At 33.6% G+C, this 21,443-nt stretch overlaps 1 protein-coding gene and 1 long non-coding RNA gene across 7 annotated transcripts in view; one reads left to right on the top strand and one right to left on the bottom strand.

Annotated features, from left to right (window-relative positions):
- Positions 1-21,443, bottom strand: part of PIG-V (phosphatidylinositol glycan anchor biosynthesis class V) — a 72,065-nt gene that overhangs the window by 26,124 nt on the left and 24,498 nt on the right. The gene's annotated exons all lie outside the window — the stretch shown is intronic.
- On the top strand, positions 69-16,020 carry LOC146997342 (uncharacterized). The gene is made up of 5 exons (XR_015041044.1): positions 69-73; positions 6,247-6,315; positions 7,664-7,741; positions 7,979-8,044; positions 15,884-16,020. It is a non-coding gene; the product is annotated as an uncharacterized LOC146997342 (long non-coding RNA).

Genomic DNA, 21,443 nt, shown 5'->3' on the forward strand with positions numbered 1-21,443 from the left:
TTTTGGCAGATTTTTGTCTCCTTAAAAATTTTGTCAAGTAAAAAAAAAAAAAAAAAAAATTAAGGTTAATGTGGTAAAACATAATTGTTAGAACAGATAAACATGTTTTTCTTTGAAAAGTCCAGAGAATTTTACTTTCTTAATTCTCAAAGAGGACAGACTATTTAATAATTTAGTAATGATCTAATATGCAGTCTTCCATTTTCAGTTAGTGATTAGTGGAGCACCGTGGAGAGTTAATAAAAATTATGACTTTTGGCCATGCTGCATGACATTTGGAATGTATATGGCTGCATGACTCATAAAATGGCCCATTTACGGTCCTTTTCATTTATGTTATTACATGGCCTTTGAGGAATTTTATGGTCATTGTATAGATATTTTAAGATGCTTGTCTTTTTATTTATGTATTTTTAATTATATGCATTTAATTTCATATTTAAAAATAGGTTTTTGCGTCACAATTTAAATGAAAGTGGCAGATCATATACTACATCATTACCACTAACCTTTATTATTCCACAATATCTTAAAAGTAAGAAAAGAAAAAGAGATTCTTCCCAAATTTCCGTAATATTTCTTGCCCCTTCAGGAAATTTTGATTTCAGCTTGTAAGTCAATCAATTTTTTAAACCTTTTTAGTTCCGCTAAACTTTTCTTGCTTCAGAATACTTTTAGAATAATTATCAACGTAGGAATTCCTCCAGGATAATGGAAGAAATGAAAAATGGTATACCAGTGGAGAGATAAAAAAAAAAGGAGAAGTTTAATTTATTTTATAAAAAAGTTTCATAATTTCTCCAATAAAAAGCAAAGTAATTAATTAAGTTCTCCTCCACCGCCCCCCCAAAAAGTATGACACAATTCTTATGTGCGTGAAATTTCACTGAATTTTTTCCAATCAAATACGCTGGCATTCACAGATTTTGTAAAGAAATTATCATTTTAAATTCTTAAATTTAAATACTAGTTTTTAGGAATATTTCAGTACTTTAATGGTAGTACATGGGAAAAGAAGCTTTATCCGATGTGAAAGCAGATCTCACTGCAACTGCAAAAAATATATACACATTAGTAAAGAAAGTACACTGTGAAAAAAAATCTGTAAGGTTACTAAGAAAACGCATGGAAACTGGGATGCCATGGGTTATTTGAGTAACAGAAACAGGTGTTATCCTAATAACATTACAAGAGTTTTGCCTGTAATGGTTACAGATCTTTTTCTTGTAATATCACAGCATATAGTTATGTAAGTAGAACATATTTTTCTCATGTAAATTCCCAAACGATATATCTGTAATGGTTACAGATTATTTGGATGTAATATTACAGCAAATAATTATGTAAAAAGAACATGTTTTTCTCATGTAAAATCCCAAACGATATATCTGTAATGGTTACAGATTATTTGCTAGTAATATTACAGCAAATAATTACGTAAAAAGAACATATTTTTCTCATGTAAAATCTCAACAGATATATCTGTAACCGTTACAGTTTATTTGCTTGTATTATTTCAGCAAGTTGTTATGTGAGTAGAAGATACTTTTCTTACGTAAAATTCCAATGGTTGTATCTGTAAAGGTTTCAGATTATTTCCTTCTAATATTTCATTAAGTAATTATATGTGTGTAGAATATATTTTTCATAGATGAAATACTAAAGGATATGTCTATAAAAGTAATAGATTTTTGTCTAAAATGATGCTTATTATGATAAAATACATTGAAATCAATATGTTTTGAGTAAAACAATGATATCTGTATGTATATATATCATTTTGATTAATAATCGATTTGAGCTTAATTTGATAATTAAGTTCAAATTGATATGCTACTCCTTACATTAAATTACATGTATATCCTTTATATAAAATAATGAAATGGCATCTGGAATTTATATTTGGCCTGTAAAATAGCTAAGGAGGAAAAAAAAAAAAAAAAAAAAAGCTTTATTTGCATGTTTTAGTGTCAACGATTAAGATATGTTCTAGAACTTTCTTTTTAGTAATTTTAGCTAAAATAGACACATGTTGCTTTAGATTTAACTTACATGAGTAAACATGTTTCATGTTGATATGATCATATTATTACTGTAAAAGACATTTTGTGAAATATTTCTACGAAGAACTCAGAACAGCTGTTCTTTATGTTTCAAAAATATTATATTCTCTATTCTCTCCTTCTAAAAAAGGACATTTTCAGTAAATTAAAGAATTTAACATAGCAATGAACTTTATTTTGTTACTACAAGGAATTCAAAATTTTGTTCATAAGCTTGCATTACAACGTCCAACTAATCTTTTTATTCTTATCTGCACATAGTGTTTGTCAACAGTCTGCTATTGTTTGAAATAATAGATGGTAAATGCATAACGTTTTTAACTTACCTTCAAATAATTTCCTTTGAATTAACAGATAGAAGTCTTTCATTAAAAGTCTAATGTCATGTTTTTTGAATAAGTATAAAACTTCACCAATTGACCTTAATTTTCAAAGGCTTGCTTCCATTAAAATTCTTCATGCTTAATACAATTATGCCTTTAACAAATTTGTTTCAAAAATTAATACAGTCAAAAGTCGTTAATTCGGAATGATCTATAATCCGGACCTCAAAACTAAAAACTTTCTGCGCATGCGCCGCGTTGACACATACGCATAGGCGTTTACGCGTGCGCGTAAGACCTTTTACGACTGCGCATATGAGTGTGCGCAAGTGCAGAATACGTTTTCGCGTGCGCGTTTTATGTATAATGGAGGTATAAGCTAAAATTATCTAATTATCTATTTCAGTTAATGTTGATGATTGCATTGTTCCTTAATTTTCGAATTGGATCCGGCTTATTATTTTTTGCAGACTGTAAGAGCAATTTTATAAAAGTAAGCTTAAACTTTTGATTATATCAAATAGAATTTGCGATATATATTTGTTAATATGTAAAGGATCTAAAGCGAAAGTATGTTTTGAAATCCGAAATCTGTTTATCAATTTCAGGCTGCTCGGCGGGGGGAACGCCGCGGTGGGCGCGTAATGAATTGGAAGTTGATCTATCAGCACTATCCTTATCTTCAGCGCAGATGTTTTTATTTTATTTGGCTTATAATTCCTTACCAAATGTAGTATTTCATCTCGATATGTTCCTCGTCATTATAATTCGCTTCCGATAGCGAAGAAAGTGACAGAGGTTATCGAAAACGAAAAAATTTCGATTGACAAATTAGTCGGTGTTCTCGACACAGCAATTATAGGACTTGAACAGCGGAACTTTGTAACTGAACAAGAAATTATGTCTGTTTAATAGAATTAAAGAGAAAGTATTATCACATGAAACGAAGCAAAACTTAAACAACTTACATTGAAAGAAATGTTTAATAAAGTAAACAAATAAATATTAAGCTTTTTCTTTTTGCAAATTTTGATACCCTTTAGATCATAATTGTTCTTTATTTCATAAATTACGGTTTCATATTTTTAATTTTAGAATTTCTGCATGCCATCTTACGAGATTTAAACTGATGATCTATAATCCGGAAAAATCGATAATCCGGAATCGCCGAAGTCCCGACGAGTCCGGATTAACGACTTTTGACTGTACTTCACTTTATCTTAAAATTTAATGCATTTTAATTTTACCTATAATTTTTTACAAACATGATATGTAAAAAATTTAAGCTTAATATTTACCATTTAAAAAGTGATATTAAAAAAGTAGTTCTATTTATTATAAAGTTCGAGATTTGCATACAAAATTGTGAAATATACATGTGACACCAGAAAACAAACTTTATGCCCTATATATATATATTACAGTATGTTAATTAAGAAGTTTATTGAATTTATAATTTTATTGTGAAATATTATGAAGCAAATAATATGCTAATTAAAATACAGAAGTAAAAATAATTTATTACTTAATTCATAAACTTTACAAAAAATCTGAAAAAAGAATTAAATAAAAATAACACAGTATAACATTTCATAAAAATTCGTTTCGACTGCTTGGAAAAAATGAATGGGTTTTCCCTCTTTTTTTTAAAATCATAACCATGCTCTTAAAAGCGTATAAAAATTATTTTAATAGATGTTTTAAACGTGTGCTTATATAACACTTTTAATCATATTTCTTTATAATATCTTAAGAAATTAAGAACAGCTTTAATTCTTTAAAATATTGGATTACAGTGAACCATCTCATTACGACAAACTACCCCTGTCAACCACTTTTTAAATTTACCCAGCATTCCTCATAAAATAACTAATTAGTAAACATAACTTCTCTAGGATGCCCACTATCATTGAAGATCAAAATCTTCAGGAATCACGTATAGCTGGCTTAGAGAAGGTTCATTGTACAAAAACAGCCAATATACAAATATTTTCATAAATGAAGCCACCATAGTTATTAAATATAATATACAGTATACTTATATTCAGAATTCATAACTTGAATAAATTTCTTGAACTATTCTAGCATTCAAAAAATATTGTATTTATTACCTTAAATTTCTAAAACAATATTACATATTGGTACAAATGAATCACTGGGACTCGGACAATATTTTCCCCCTAGCTTTCTTTTAGCACAGGATTCTGAATATGTTTTAATGATTTTAATAATGTTTGTCTTCCTTAAGGCGCTCACAAAACGAGTTACCCTAAATTTTTCCTCCGCATAGTGGTCGTTTTCATCTTACTAACTGATTTGCTAGGAGATTTTGGGTGCATGGCCTATCATTGATGAAACAATAATAGTGAACAGCTTCAAGAAAATGGGGATATCTAATGCTCTTGATGCCATATTCCCACTTATTTTTACTAATTTTATCTTCCGAAAATTGAGAGGGAAAAATTACGCAAATAATTTAATTTCCAAAGGACACAGTCACAGTAATAATATAACAAATGAAAAGTAATCATGGATAAACTACTACGATCACAATATTATTTCTTTAAAAGAAACCTATAGTTCAATAAGAATACACACAGTTACAACATCTAATAAGTTATCTCATTTCTACTTCTTTATAATTTGAATTTCTTTCATTCTCATTGTTGTTCTTGCAACTCCTTAGGCCTCAGATCATACATAAATAATTAGAGAAGGTGAATATGCAGCTGATATGGCAAAATTGCACAGTGAATGGCAGTTGGTATTTGCTTTAACTATCATAGATCATTTTTTTATCAGCCTGACATAATATTCAACAGTTAGAAGAGAAAGATTCAACAGGGCCTTTAGTGTGCAAAAGTTTGCCTTTGTTAGTATGACGAAAACAATCATTATTTCGATAAATCCATTTTAAAATCTTGGGATCTTCATTTTCTGAATGCATTAAAAAGGGGAAAATTCTGCAAATATTTTTTTTAATTTTGAGAATCTGGTTCTAAAGCTGGGTGGAGTGGAAAATGCAACGCAATACGGTAATTCTGAAAATCATTGCTCGTGGTAGTACAAACTGAACGGTGATAACTTGAATGCTGTAGAAGACGACACAAATTGCAGTTCCAAATGCATTAAGGTGGTCTACTACAGCAGCATTACAATACTAAAAATTTTTTTACACGCAGAATCGCTAATTAAGAAACTATGTTGCGTGCAATTTGGCAGAAATATAAAGCAATAGGTCAGTTTTCGAATCACAATGTTAGAATCAGGTTTGAAATGAAATTTACTTAAATTTATATTTTAAAAAAATTAGTTTGAAATACGTAATTTTAATGTGTAGTTTGGAAAGCCATCAATAGATGGCGCTACGAGTTAAAATTTAACATTGTAATCTTATTTCTGCAAAAATTCACGAAGTAATTGATTTTGATATCAGTTATAAATCATATTTTTTTCTAAATAATATTTAGAAGCGTTTCATATATTCCTTTATACACAGTTTTCACTAAACATTGTCAGCTGTCAGCAGAATGACGTTTATGGCAACCCTATTGCATTGCTATTCCGCACTCGTTTTGTTTACATTTATTTGTACTGTGGTCAGTTTGCAAAAAATATGCGAAAATATCAAGGACGACCGAAAAAACATCCTGGTTTTAATAAAAGATCCAGAATTCAGCGTAAACGTCGAGCTCAAGAAAAAAATATGAAATTAAATTCCCGAGATGTGGAAGATTCCGAACAAGCGGATGTTTTCGAAAGGTGAGAAATAATTTATTCTTTATATCGACTACCCCGTGTTTATGATTTCGTAGTAAGTTAATTCCGAAGTAAAATATGCGTATTTTTTTTTATTGAAGGTCAGAAATTATTGATACAACTGCATCTGTGTCAAAGGAGAATCATTGCCCGGATGATTTTTTTACAAAGTTTTTTTTTTTTTTTTTTTTGTATGTGTGTGTATGAGGGGATGCTAATAATTGTTCAATTCTGTTATAAGAATTTATTCCTCCATTCACACTAAATTGTTGGGAAATATTGAAAGGGTAAATTCCAATTCACAAGGAATTGCTGAAATAATTGAATCTTTTCAAAAGTATGAGCATGTTCTTGCGATCTAAATTGAATTCACCATCATTACATGTATTATTGGAAATTTTATAGTCATATGTTTGCTACGAAATGCTTTGTCAGTTACCTATGGTATATTTTAACAGGTGTATGCACATTTATTCATGTGCTCGCTGTTCAACTTGCTTTTTTTTATTATGTCATTTACTTGGATGTTAAAACTTTCTTTTAGCATTGGAACATTTTATGATCATTTAGTAAAATTTATATATAAATATATATTATTGCTTGTTTATTTATGGTTCTGTGTATTTGTCATGTATGCATGTTGTGAAATGTAGTTTTTGAAAAATATGTCACAAATGTTAAATTCCACCAAAAGCTGAATTGAATTGATATTGGGATGCAGGTAATTAGAAAATATCTGCTGTGTATTTTGAGCGTAAACCAAACTAGTGCCAAGAATGGGACCAATACGCTCAGGCTTGCTTAGCCTTTTTGCCATTGTCCAAATTGAATTATCTCCAGTATAAAGGGAGTGAATGCTTTCTCTGTATAACATTAAAATATCCGTCTGATCAAAAATCTACCAATAAGAAACTTTTCATATGTTATGTGACAGACTTTCTGCAAACAGAAGTCCTCAGCTCTGTTCTTGTACATGTTTTTTAATTGTGGTTCAGATGTGTACTTCTCAAAGGAATTCTTCTCATAGGAAGATTATCTGAACATTTAAAAACTATATTCTGCTTTTAGGGGCCTAATATTTTATGCCCCTAAAATTAATATTGAAATTTCTAAAATGTTGAAAAATATGTCATCTGGATTCTGTACAAAAAATATAATCCCCTTTTTCATTTCTGCATTTGCAATTCCTGCATTTTCTTTATTCCTACATTTTTTAATTGGAAGGAATTTCATTCGCAGAGCCCTCTAATTTATTCTTACAAATCATGTAGTAATGTACCATTTTAGATAGATATAAATAACACATTTTGTAATTTTTCTAAACTGTGGTTATACAGCATGATATAATAGCTACACAGGGTATGGCGAAACAGTATACAGCAATATCTGTCGCACTGTCTGAGATGGGTGGTAGTCATACATAGCTTAATGCTTAAATTTGTTATGTGTTATTTATTTATTCATGTTTTTTTTTTTTTTTTTTATTATGTTATAGCAGTTTATTTCTTTCATTCTTAGGTCCGGAAGTGAAAAATTTGACTTTTCTACGCCAGAAGTTACAGCTAATGTTCCTAAGACAAACCAGGCTTTCCTGAGGTAAGTTGGTTTATTTTTAAAATAGATATTAGCTGTGCATGATATTACAGTTACTTAATTATGGTTAACTAATTATGTATTAATTTAGAAGTCAAGCAACCAAAATCAGAGTTATATTTTCAAATAGTGAATATTTCAAAATATGATGCTGATTTTTGTTGCTTGACTCTCAAATTAATACTTGGTCGGTGTGTTATTGTATCTTAATTAAACTAATTATGGTTCTTTTCTTCTCAGTTCTGATCTGGACATTTCAGTTATTGACTCTGACGTAGAAGGTAGAAATACAAGCTCTCTTTTGGGGTAAATATGTATTTCTCTATGCCAAAATTAAAATGTCATCATTTATGTTTTTCTTTTATAGTGTTACATTATGTTGTTTACATACTGATAGCTATTAAAACTGTTAAATATAATATTGTAGCTATCAAAAAGAGGGGGATGAATTTGATTTGTACCAAATTTGGACGTTTTGCATGAAAGAACTTGAAAATAAAAGATTTTTTTAAAAATATATTCATTGAAATCAGTGAAATTTTCAGTCGGGACACTGAAGCAAATGAAAATATTTTGGGGTTTGATTCTTTTGATGGGAGCCTCATCAATAAGCCTACTATCTTTTTTAAATATTGCTTCTTTTTCATTGTTTTCATGATGTTTTATGTTCCCTTCATGAAAGAGATTTTTAATAATTTAAATTTTGTTAATAAAATATAACAAAATGAAATCTGTGATTATGTGGCTGTTATTTTCTCCATATATATTTATTTGAGGAAAACCACAAATTTTATTATTTTACAGAATTTTTAAGAAAAATATAAGGATAAAATTTTTTAAATAATTCTGATTACTACCTTTGCTTTCCTCTCATAATGTGCCTCAAATTAGAGCAATTAGACAACAAATTTAAGTCGTGATCTTTTTTTCCAAGTTTTTTTTTTAGGCTTAGGAGTATAAATTGCTTATCCCCACAAGACAGTGCATCTTCTTAGTATGCCATCCTAAGGCTCCGTTCACATGATGGTATAAATGTCATAGACGCATAATCATAAGGCACAAAATGTGGGAGTTCCATTCACACCTGCGAGAGAGGGTCTAAGCCATAGCCAATTAGAGAAGCTAAATTTGTGCATGCATGTATGTGTCTACAGCTTTCTCTCTCAATAGGTTTTATGTATATGCTCTGATTGGCCGACTCTTATATCAAGTCGGCACAAAGTTGAAAACTTCAAGCTTAATGCCCAAACTAGTTTTTGTGACATAGCAAGGTCTGACTACAAAGCGTTGTTAGTTGGGAATTATGACATTTATACAACGGCTTGAATAGAGCCTTAGAAAGCCATTTGGTAACTGAGTTATCCACCATGAAAGAGTTATTCTTGCCCCTCTGAATTCAGTGTTTACTGGAACACGAACATTTTATACTCAGGTGTAGAGGCCCTTCATGTGAAACCTCCGGCACACAAAGTAGTGACTAATATTGCACGAGCAAATGACACTGCGAGCATGGAAGCAGCAGTTGTGAAGATGACTCATCTTCTTGTAGTAATATACTGGTAATCCAGTGTATTATTATCGTTAATTTATTTGCTATCTGTTGCCTAAATTTCCTAAACCTAATTGCGAATGGGCTGCCTGCATGGGCGTTTTCATGGTTTTCCCCGTGTATATGAGCCATTTCCCTTAGAAAGTCCTCCATGAAAGCATTCCTCCTCTTAGGAAGATCAAGTGCTTTGCTGTCATCAAATAAGCCAAATTTAAACCTAATTTGTAATATTTATATATATTAATTATATATATGTATATATATTGTATATATATATATTTTAGCTTGGAGTCTGAGCCTCTTCAGGAGAACCTTAATGATGAATTTCTGTGTCCTGATTCACCTTTAATTATCGAAAGGGAAGATCGACGAAAGGCAAATCCATTACCATCTGGCAGAACAATTTGCAATATGTCTTTTGTAATAGTGCAGGCTAGGACATTAGAGCAACATTCCCTAAATTGTAAATTTGGAGGATCATTTATTTTTAACAAAGTGATTCGACGTGGTCTTGTCACTACATATAACTATGTATGTGATAAAATTTTATGTGGGGAAATGGCAACAATTTGTTCTGATATGGAGAAAAGCAGCCTAAATCAGCTTGCAGTATTAGGTGCGTTATCTACTGGCAGTGGATTTTCACAAGAGGAGGAAAAGTTTAGCATCATGGAAATTCCGTATATGAGCAACTCGACCTTTGCTTCTTGTGAGCGAACTACTGGCAAAATAATACAGGGATGTGCACAGGAAACTATGTGTGCTGCTATAGAAGAGGAGAAAAGGCAGGCAGAACTTCGCAATGATAAAGATAATGATGGTTATCACTGTATAACTGTCATTGTTGATGGAGGTTGGTGTAAAAGAAGCTATGGGCATGGTTACAATGCTTCAAGTGGCATATCTGTTATTATAGGCATGGTCACCCAGAAAATTTTGTTTGTTGGAATTCGCAACAAAGTGTGCCTTATATGCAGTGCTATTGAAGATGGCAAGATGCCAAATAAAGTGCACCTTTGTTGGCGAAATTGGAATGGGCCTTCTACAGGTATGGAAAGCAGTGCCATTGTGGAAGGTCTGAATTATCTCCAGTGTGTTCACAAAATACGTTGTACTCGACTTGTTGGAGATGGAGATGCTAACACAATGGCCAAAGTGAAAGAAAGCGTTTCATATGGAGGACGGGTGATCAAAGTAGAATGTGCTAACCATGCTGTTCGAAGATATCGCAGAGCTCTTGAGAAACTTCAGCAAAATACTGCGCGCTTCCCCGGGGCTAAAGGAATTGCTGCCCGTAAATTGCTGAAAATTAAAATGCCACTGTTAGTCAGAGGTGCTAGAGTAGCTATAAAAGCTCATGCTTTACCTAGCCATTATCAGCACACACAAGAAGCTATTGATGCATTAGTATCTGACTTGAGAAATGGGCCACATCATATATTTGGCAAGCATGATGCTTGTAGTGCTTTTTGTGCAAAGAAAGGTGCAGAGTTGGACAGCACATACAATGAAATTTTTTCCTCGGGTATGTTGCAAGCTATTGAAGCAGAAGTGGGAAGAGTACTGATATCATGTAGCAGTACTCTTATTTGGAATGCCACAAATAATCCTGCTGAAAGCTTCATGAGTCAACTGTGTAAAACATCCGGTGGAAAAAGAGTTGATTTTTCCAAAGCTGGTGGCATGAACAGGCGTGCGAGTATTGCTGTCATGGCCTATCAAAATCCAGCACAGCAGTGGCAAAAAAATGCACAAAAAGCTGTAACAGGAAGTAGCCCCAGGACTCCAACTTTGAAATTCTTAGCTTCCAGAAATAAGCGCCATGTAAAACGTCTTGAGAGACGTAGACTTTTTGACACTGAGAAGAAAAAGAGAAATATGAGGAAAGCAGGACATATTCAGCAAGGTAGGGATATTTCTTATGGTGATTTTCCTGAGAAACCAGACCTATCAGATGAAGCATATGAATTGGCAGCTAAAATTTTTTTTATATCAATTGAAGTTCCAAAAAAAGATTCTCTTGAGGCCGTAACACGTGGACAGTCATCATCTGAAAGATGGCGTCATGAAAGATCAAGAAGAATATCATCATCCTTTTTCAAAGATGTTGCTGATAGGCGTCCAACAACACTCAGTGCTGCTTTAGTGAAACGTATCATATATAATGATAACGTTTCAACTAAAGCATTAAAGTATGGCTTGGCTAACGAAGCAGTAGCCTTAAATCAATACAAGGAAAAGCACATGGGAAAAAACATCAGACGTTGTGGCCTTTTTATTGATCCTAAATATCCCTTTCTTTGTACTTCGCCAGATGGATTGATAGACGAAGATGGATTACTTGAAATAAAATGTCCTTATACAGCCAGATTCTCAGCAGACTTGTCAGACTTTTTCAGCAAGCCTAATTCTGTTGGTCTTCGGATGGATGCTGATAATAATCTTTATTTACCGAAAAGCCACAAATATTATTTTCAAATTCAAGGGCAGTTAGCCATAACAGAGAGGAATTGGTGTGATTTATATATATGGTGCAGAGAAGATGCAATCACATTAAGAATACCCGAAGACAAAACTTTCTGGATCAGTTTAGTTTCAAAACTCGAAAAATTTTACGTGAATTGTATTCTTCCTGAGCTTGTTGATCCAAGAGCACCAAGAAAAATGTCTCTTAGAGAACCGAAGTATATTGTTGATGCTAGAGCACAGAATGAGAAACAAAAACAGGCCACTGCTTCTGTAAAACAAACACAAGAAAAAAGAGAAATTGAAATTTCAGAAGCAGATAAAATTATTTCATCTCCTAGAAAGAATGCAGGAGAGAAAAGAATCAGGAAACCAAAAATTATTTTTGATTTGTAATCAGTAACAAGCCAAGCCAGCACACCGTAACATTTTCTACGTCTGAATAAAAACTATGCCTGCAACAAAGCATTATGATTAAATCCATACCTAATTAGAATATTACCCCATTTCTCTAAAAAAAATATGTTCAAAAAGTCTCTGCTTTCAGTAATAGATACGTCTGATCAATTCTGCCATAATTCTGTAATCAATACTTGAAGCTAGAATCTCCTGTGCTGCACTGCTTTCATGATGAGTGCTTTTCATGATGAATGAAGTAAAATGGGGAAAAAAGGCGGCAGATCGTTCACCATTTGAAAAAGGGGCTTATTGTTGGTGCACATTTAGTGGGGGCATCGATTTCGAATCCTTCTCTAAAAAATGTAACTGCAGTTCGAGCATAGTTTTCAAAGACAGTGATCGGCGGTATCTCCGATGAATTGTACGGCAGAACACGGATTCAACTATCACAAATCGTCAACCAAGGCTCTTTCCAACAAATTTCAGCTAGAACTATGCGCAGCGAATTGCAGAGGGATAGGAATGCATAGTTTTGGTGCCTGTAAGAAAATCACTCAGTTCTGCCGACATGCAAGACTTCATTTTCAGTGGTGTCGAGAAAAGACACTGGACATCTGAGGATTGGAAATGGGTAATGTGGTAGGATATTACATTATGTATTACATATTAAACATAAGTTATGGGTTACCTCATAACTACAGAAGGTTCCTGTTCGCTGCCAGAAAAGGTTGAAGTAATCTGCAATATAAATTACCGACAATACATGAGCTTTGTTCATTTATGGGCATGATAAAATTTTATCGATGCTTTTTGAAAAATGCTGCAGAAACTCAAGGAGTCATACACGAAATGTTAAAGGGTGATAAAAAAAGATCATTGTAAAGTTCCATGCACAGATGAAGGTGTTTAGTGTATTTAATTATGGCAAAGCACACTAGGGCTATCTGCCTAAGAGAAGGGATGCCTTCGTGGAGGACTTTCTAAGGGAAACTGGCTCATATACACGTTACACATGGGGAAAACCACGAAAACGCCCATGCAGCCAGTACGTTCGCGGGATTCGAACCTCGGACCGAACTACCAGTGTTCAGCGATTTTACCGCTCTGCCGCTGGTAGGCCTGCACAGATGAAGGAATTCACCAGTTTGAGAAGTGCAAATCTGATTTAGTCAATGGTGCCCTTTTGTGTTTCCCAATGGATTACCCTTTGTGTGCAGATACATCAGACTTTCCTATAGGATCAGTATTGCAGCAATTGGAAGAACAAGAACAAGACTGAAAACCTATTGTGTTCTACTCTAAAACATTAAATAATGCACAGAAGGTTTATAGTACCTATGACAGAGAATTCTTAGGAATATATCTTTCTGTCAAGCATTTTAAACATGTATCGGAAGGACGCAAATTCATCATACTTACTGATCACAAGCCACTGTCATATGCATAGAAGCAAAAGAATGGGAAGGCATAACCCAGACAAGAACACCAACTTCAGTATATATCGGAATTTTCAACTGATATTCAGCATATTGATGCCAAAGAAAATTTAGTTGCAGTTGAAGTAGTCTCAGTTACTGGCTATGAAGCAGTAGCAGATGCTCAAGAATATAATGAAGAATTGCAACATTTAATGACAGGTAGTGCTTCACTGAAATTTAAATCATCTACATTAGCATTTTGGAAAACATTAAGATGTGACAGCTCAACAACCAGTATCAGGCCTTTTATTTCAAAGCAATTTAGACAACAAATGTTTCATCAAATTCATAATTTTGCTCCTCTGGTATCAGGACAACTGTCAACGAGATGACTGAAAAATTTATCTTTCCAAATATAAAGAAAGAAATTCACGAATAGACTTAAAGTCCTGTTAATTGTCAAAGGAGCAAAGTCAACAGGCATACAAAATCTAAAATAGCCGAGTTCCAAGCACCTCATGCTAGATTAAGTATTGTGCAAGTTGACCTGATTGGGCCATTACCACCATCTGCTGGTAGGACGTATTATCTGACATTTATTGACCATTTTTCCTGTTAGGGAGAAGTAGTTTCTTTACCAGATATCACAAGAGAAATGGTTGTCAAAGCATTTTACAATCATTGGATTAGCAGATTTGTTGTGCCTAGTTCCATAATCTCAGATCAAGGAAGACAGTTTGAGTCGCAGCCTTTCAAGAGCCTTGCAAAAGTATGTGGTGCTAAAGTTTTACGTTCCACTCCATACCACCCACATTGCAGTGGGAAAATTGAGCAGTTTCTCAGAACTTAAAAAAATGCAATAAAGGCTCACAGCAACATCAGATGGACAGAAATCCTTCTAGGATTCAGAGTTGCAATATGTCCTGATACTAATCACTCTGTAGCTCAAATGGTATATTTTATGCAAATAAGGTTACCATGTGAGTTTTTCGACTACCTACCACTAAAACTAAACCTGAACCATTTGTAACAAATTTACTGTCTTTTATGGATCAGCACCAGTTTATCAACTGCTAACAAACATAAAATATTTATGCATAAAGACTTGAGATCATGTTCTCATGTGTTTGTGAGAACTGATCGTGTGAAAAAGGCACTTGAATTTGCTTATTGAGGGACCATTTTTTTGTGGTGAAAAAATATGATAAATATTTCCGAGTCTTAATTAAGGACAGACAAGTTAACATTTCATTGACAGACTGAAACCAGCTTATTTGTTACTTTCGAACAAATTACTAGAAACAGTGACTAAAAATAAAAAACCATTTCACATTTCATGTACCCAAAATTCTGATATTGTACCTAACGTCAAATCTATTATTCTAGATGGTATGAAAATCAGAAAATGTGTTGGATTTAAGGACTAATGTTTTGTATATTTTGCTATACTTCATCATCTTCTAAATATTAGTAAATATATATCTGCATTAGTGATAATCAGCTGTGAGCACATAGTGCACCATCTGCAACTCATTTGGGTATAAACTATGCTAGTGATTATAATGTCCTTGCTTTTTCCCATATGCCATATGTTGCATGAAATTTTGTTATATGAATCTAGCTTCCTGTGAGGAATTTCTGTGATCTTTCTAGTATGTATGGTCAAGAATTAGGCTTGTGATATACTGTCATGATTTTGCCCACATGTTCCCTGAATATACTACCATTTCCTTAGGAAGACTTCCAAGAAGAATACTGTTGTGAGTTCTAAGCCTAACTATGGTTTGGAACTGTTTATAATGAATTATTGGGATTCTGCACATGTAATGTGGATGCAATTCTATTTCCATTTAGAAGATTTTCTGCAAAGGCAATGCTTTAGCTGTGAGATAATTCTGTTTTGGAAATAAAACTGATATTTATTTAGATTTGTGGTATTTATAAGGCAGTTTATCAATAGCAGGTAGCATCTTGCCTCTTTGCTTTGATCAGGGCCTGTGCAACCAGTGGTAGTCAAAATTTTATAATTTAGCAGAGGGCACTGAGCAGCAAAATTTAGAGGCAAAAAAATGTTCAGAACTTACGAAGACATCAGCCAGCAGAATTTAGGATATGCAGAGATTGCACTGAGTGGCAATAGTGCCATATGTTACATTTGCTATCTGCATTATTAATTTGTGAAACAATTTCAGCTGCTTGAAAATGCATTTTTCTGTTAGAAATTTGTATTTCTTGCAATTTCTTTTTTTTGGGGGGGGGTCGAGAATATGGTGTTAAAAATATTTTATCATTTTCTTTTTTTTTTCTTTTCAGGTGAAAATTTTGTGCATGATTTGGCTTTCATTGAGACGTCTCTGGGTAAGGAGTTACTAAGGAAGAGAAACTTACATGCAGGTTGAAGGATGCAGTGTCAAATGTATAAGGAATATAAAAGATGCTGTATATTAGTATAAGTTTGAATAACCATAATAAAAAAATTTCTTGAAAATTGTGTTTTTTCTGCGAGTTATTAAAATTGTAAATAATTAATTACAATATTTATGAAAATTTTCGAAAATAAAAATACAAGTAGTATTTAAAAAGTACTGCAAAACTCATTTTTAAGTAGAAAAATTATTCTCAGATGAAATTCTTTATGCAAAAGGATTCGATTATGCAAAAGGACTTTTTTAGTATTTGAAAGGTTCATTTGAACCCAACAACTGAAACTAACGTATCCCCAGTTTATTGATACCAACCATTTTGTTGGTATCAATGAACCCACTACTTTCTAAAAGCATTTCTGTCAATTACTAAGGGCTAATGAACAAGTGTTGAATTCTCAAGATGAATGTTGCCGAAACAGAAAAAAGTGTACTTCAGAACATTCTGCAGTAGCTCAAACAAAGTCACGGACCTCATCTATACTGTAGTCAGAGAGAAATTATTCCCCTTCCTTTTCTTTCAAAAGCTGAGTTTCCAAACGCACAACGGGAGGCCGTTGCTAAAAGCTGTGGAACCAGTTTTATAGCTATTTTTAGCAACTTGTGAGCTGTTTTTCAGATAACACAGTAAATCTCGGGGAGGGGGAATTTGAAATCATGATCACTGCCGGTACGGCAGAATTTACGTACAGCAAAATTGTAAAATTCAGCGAAGCATCAAGCAATAAAATTTTAGAATTTTGTGGGAAGGGCACTTGACAACAGAATTTATTGCGTACAAAGTCAGCAAAATGCATAGCGCCGTACCTGATTCATGATACAGCAGTATTCATTACCAATAGCAAACTTGTTTGAGGATAAGTTCGAAAAAATGTTTTCTAGTTGTTACCTAAAATCGGTAAACAATAATCTTTGAAAGATTATTCGATTATATCGTTACTAATATGGTAAAAATTTGAAAAGCAATCAGAAGCCGTATCTCTAGGGTCTTCAAGTCACGATTTGTTTTTATTTGTTCGAATATGATATTTATATCTCTCTTCCTACAAGTATGTATCTTCGTACGTATAAAGTATCAAAAATAATAAAAGTAATTAATAAATTTTCTCTAGTTGCCCTGAAAACTACATCTGAATATAAAGATAAGAAAGACATCAGTAAATTGCTGTTGTTATTTGCTGATCATAATGGTAATCAACCGAACATGATCACATATACCGTCTTCAAAACTTTGATTTTTATCAAGCTTCATATAAATACTAGGTTTTTGTTAGTCACGTAATTTGACATCCTAAATTTAAGATGACAGATGAAATAATGACTAGTTCTGAATTAGCTCACTCAGGAAGTAAAATTTTCTCCTTCCCGTCAATATAGCATATTTATAGCTCCCAATGATGGCGATCACTAACTAAATATGTTATGGATTAGAACCCTATTGCACTCCATAAGTTTTTCTTTATTCGCTTTATGTGCATGCATGCATGCTTGGTTGTGGAAGAAATTAAAAAGCCCCCCCTTTTTTTTTACTTAGGTTATTCGAATGTATACGCCAGACATTTATTTGTTGAACTGTAGTTATAATTTGGAACGTGGTGCTAGAGCCGTTGGAGCCGAACCGAACGTCAGTTTGTTTAGAATTATAGAGTTTGATTACGCCAAAGCAGGTGAATTTGGAAAACACCAAAATCGGTCATGCATCCAACTCGTTATCGAGGCTTGAACTCCGGATGAACTACCAGTGTTCGGCGGCTCGCTTGCTAGAACTGCGTTAGGTTCTTTGAATGTAGCAAAGCCACGAGGGTTACCTTCTTAAGATGGCAGGCCTTCGTGGAGTCATTTTCTGAAGGCTTAGATTAGGTTATTATGGCAAAGCACAGTAGGATGCCTTCATGTTGAACTTTCTTAGAGAAATTGACAACCCATACACGTTACACATACAGAAAATTATGAAAACGTCCATGCAGCCGGCCCGTTAGCCTTTATTCGAATCCAGGTCGAAACTACCAGTGTTCAGCGATTTAATTCCTCTACCGCGGGAGGGCCTAATTGCTGAAGGGAACTGGCTTGTATTCATGTTACACACGGTGAAAACAAACAATGCAACCAGCTGATTCGTCTGGCATCGAACCCAAACCAGTTCGAACTTCCAGTATTCAGTAGTTTTAACCACTCGGCCACTGGTGGCGTGTGGTAGGAGCCACAGATAATGTACTGAGTAGCAAAAATCCCTAATAGTGGCCCTGGTTACTAGTAGGATTGTAAGTATATTGGTAATCATCCAATCTACAGCAAGGAAATTTCGGAGCTTAATTGTAAAGTCAAATGCGACACTCCGATAAACGTGGTATATGTAGAGATGGAAAAATTTATTATTTAAAATACTTGTATTTATTAGTAAACATTTTATAAAATTTATTCTTAATTTAGCGTTTAAGAATTCTAAGAGAGTTATCTGAGTATTTTTTCCTCCTTTGGTAATCCAATAAAATTGAGTAAATTTATGTTCTGTAATATCTTTGCGTGTTATATACATAGTTTTTTTTTTTTTTTTTCTTTCAAAGTTAGACAAGTTTACACAAACAATATAGGTCGAAAAGGGAGCTGGTCTGCACCCGGTGAGCCTGTCGGCAGCGTCGCAAAGCGTAATTTGACTAACGAAAAGATCATGCTTTGGATCTGGTGATCTGGATAGTCACTTGTGTTGAAAAATAAATTTATTTCAACAATATAGGCCAAAAATTTAGTTGATCTGCGCCCGTGAGTCCGTCGGCAGCATCGTAAAGCGTAATTTGACTAACAAAAAGATCATTCTTTTGTATTTGGTGGGATTGCCGTGGTATTAATCACAAATAGTATATGGAAAAAGGTAAAACCCTTGACAGTAAAGGATACAACGAGATGCTAGTGCATGTTGACGCTGCTATCAAGGAAAAGAGTCGAATTGAGTTCCGGCGCAGAAAGGTAACGTTCCATCAAGATAATACCATACGTGTCTGCATTCACCGGCTAGCCTCTGTACGGACTCGAAAGGGATCTTTCACCACATCCACCATATAACCCCGACATCGCACGTTCGGACTTTCAGCTACATCTTGCTGGTCCTATCTTCACTTCTGCACAAGACGTCCGAAATGAGGTTGACCTGTGTTTGGACTCGGGCCACCAAGTTTCCGAGCCGAAGGTTTTGAAAAACTACCAAAAAATTGGCAGAAAAGCATAGATTTTTGGTAGTGATTACTATCCGCACTAAAGGTACTGACTGCTTTTTTTTCATAACTTTATGAAGAACGTTCGTGCTTAAAATTTTCGTTACAACCATTAAATTCTGTAATTTATGAATTCCTTCCCACTTCTCATGTATTTATCAACTGTTCTTTATGAACCTGATATTCCTACAATTATCAGCTGTACTTTATAAATCTGATATGTAGAAACGCAATTTGATTTTATGCATTTCAGTATCAAGTGAAATCTTTAAACTAATCGTTCATTATAACACTTTATGTTGTTTTCATTCAAAGCTGAACTCAGATAATGTGCCGAGGTTAACTACCAGTAATAGGCGACTTTAGCGCTCGCCCGCTAGAATTTAGAGAGGAACTGAGTGCTAGAATTGGGTTAGGCTCTTTGAATATAGCAAAGCCACGAGGTGGCAGATAGCAGATGCTTTCGTGGAGGAAGTTTCTGAAGGCTTAGTTTAGTTTATAGCAAAGCTCCCCATACACGTTACACACGGGGAAGATTATGAAAACGCCCATGTAGCCAGCCCGTTCGCCTTGATTCGAACCCAGGTCGGAACTACCAGTGTTCAGCGATTTAACCGCTCGGCCGCGGGTGAGCCTAATTGCTGAAGGAAACTGGGTCGTATTCATGTTGCACAACAGGAAAACAAACCATGCAGCCAGCTGGTTCGCCTGGGATCGAACCGAAACCAGGTCGAACTTCCAGTAATCAATATTCTTAACCACTCAGCCACTGGCGGCGCGTGGCAGAAGTAAGAGCCACAGATATTGTAGTGAGCAGCAAAAACCTCTAATACTGGCTCTGGTTACTAGTAGAATTATATATTGGTAATAATCCAATCTACAGCAATGAAATTTCGGAGCATAATTGTGAAGTTAAATACGACACTCCGATAAACGTGATAAAGATGAAAAATTTTTTAAAAAAGGAAACTTACTATGCAAATACATGTATTCATTAGTAAACATTTTATAAAATTTATTCTTAATTTAGCGTTTATGAATTCTCAGAGAATTATCTCATCGAATTATTTTTTTCTCCTCTGGTAATCCAATATAATTGATTAAATTTATGTGCTGTTAATATCTTTGCCTGTTATGTACATAGTTTTTTTTTTTTTTTTTTTTTTTTTCCGTTCAAAGTTAGATAAAACTGAAAGTACGTTACACTGAAATTACTTTGTCTAGAAAGTAAGCGCTTGAGTAGAAACAGATGTTGGGTTTTATTTTTAGAAGACATGAGATCGCTTTCTGTAAAGTAATGTTATAAAATTTTGAATTTGAAATAATCGTACTTCGTTTTTAGTAGCGCAGAATGATAAAGATTTAATGAGAATATAGCAAAGCATCTTTTTAGAGACGCTGTTATAATTTTGCTATTTTATTTTTTTATGGTAGGTCAAGGAAAAAGGCAGGCTGCTAAATACGGTAACAGCACATTACTCTGTTTCATATATAGCGAATCTGCTCTGAAATGAGGCACGAAGCGGTAAAGTAGCTGAACACCAGTATTTCGGTCCGAGTTTCGAATCCCGCGAAGGGACTGGTTGCGCTTTCGTGGTTTTACCCTGTGTAACGTGTCTAGGAGCCAATTTCCCTTAGAAAGTCTTCTACGAAGGCATCCTTTCCCTTAGGCAGATAGATCGTACCGGTGTTTATTTTATCAACAGTACTGGTTATTTTTAAAAATGATCATCCTAGAAAGGTGATTGCCAAAAAGTATTCACTTCGCATATTTATACGTTATGCATGAATATACTCTTTTTAGTCAATCTAATATATATAAATTACTAATGCTTTAAAAAAATTCAATTTTCAATATTCTGTTTCCTATTTGTTCCTGTTCAATGAAACAGATTCATACACAGCAAATCCAAATGCATCGCTACAGGAAGATGATAAACCAGCACAGTACGTAATTACAGTTACATCCGGAAAAGAGTAGATATACATATAAATACATAATATATATATACGGTATACAACGATATACAATATATATATATATTATCGTTTTTTAGGATGTATCTATAATATGTATCATTTTACTTTATTAAAATATAATATTCAATTTTGTAATTTAGGAATTTCTTCTCCCTTATCATGTATTATCAGCTTGTACTTTATAAACCTGATACCCCTTCAATTATCAGCTGTATTTTATAAACCTGAAACATAGAAACGCAATTTGATTTTATGCATTTC

Source organism: Stegodyphus dumicola, chromosome 5 (assembly GCF_044657685.1).
Source record: "Stegodyphus dumicola isolate Sdum_Otavi_A_Nest chromosome 5, ASM4465768v1".
In the NCBI taxonomy this organism is placed as follows: Eukaryota; Metazoa; Arthropoda; class Arachnida; order Araneae; family Eresidae; genus Stegodyphus; species Stegodyphus dumicola.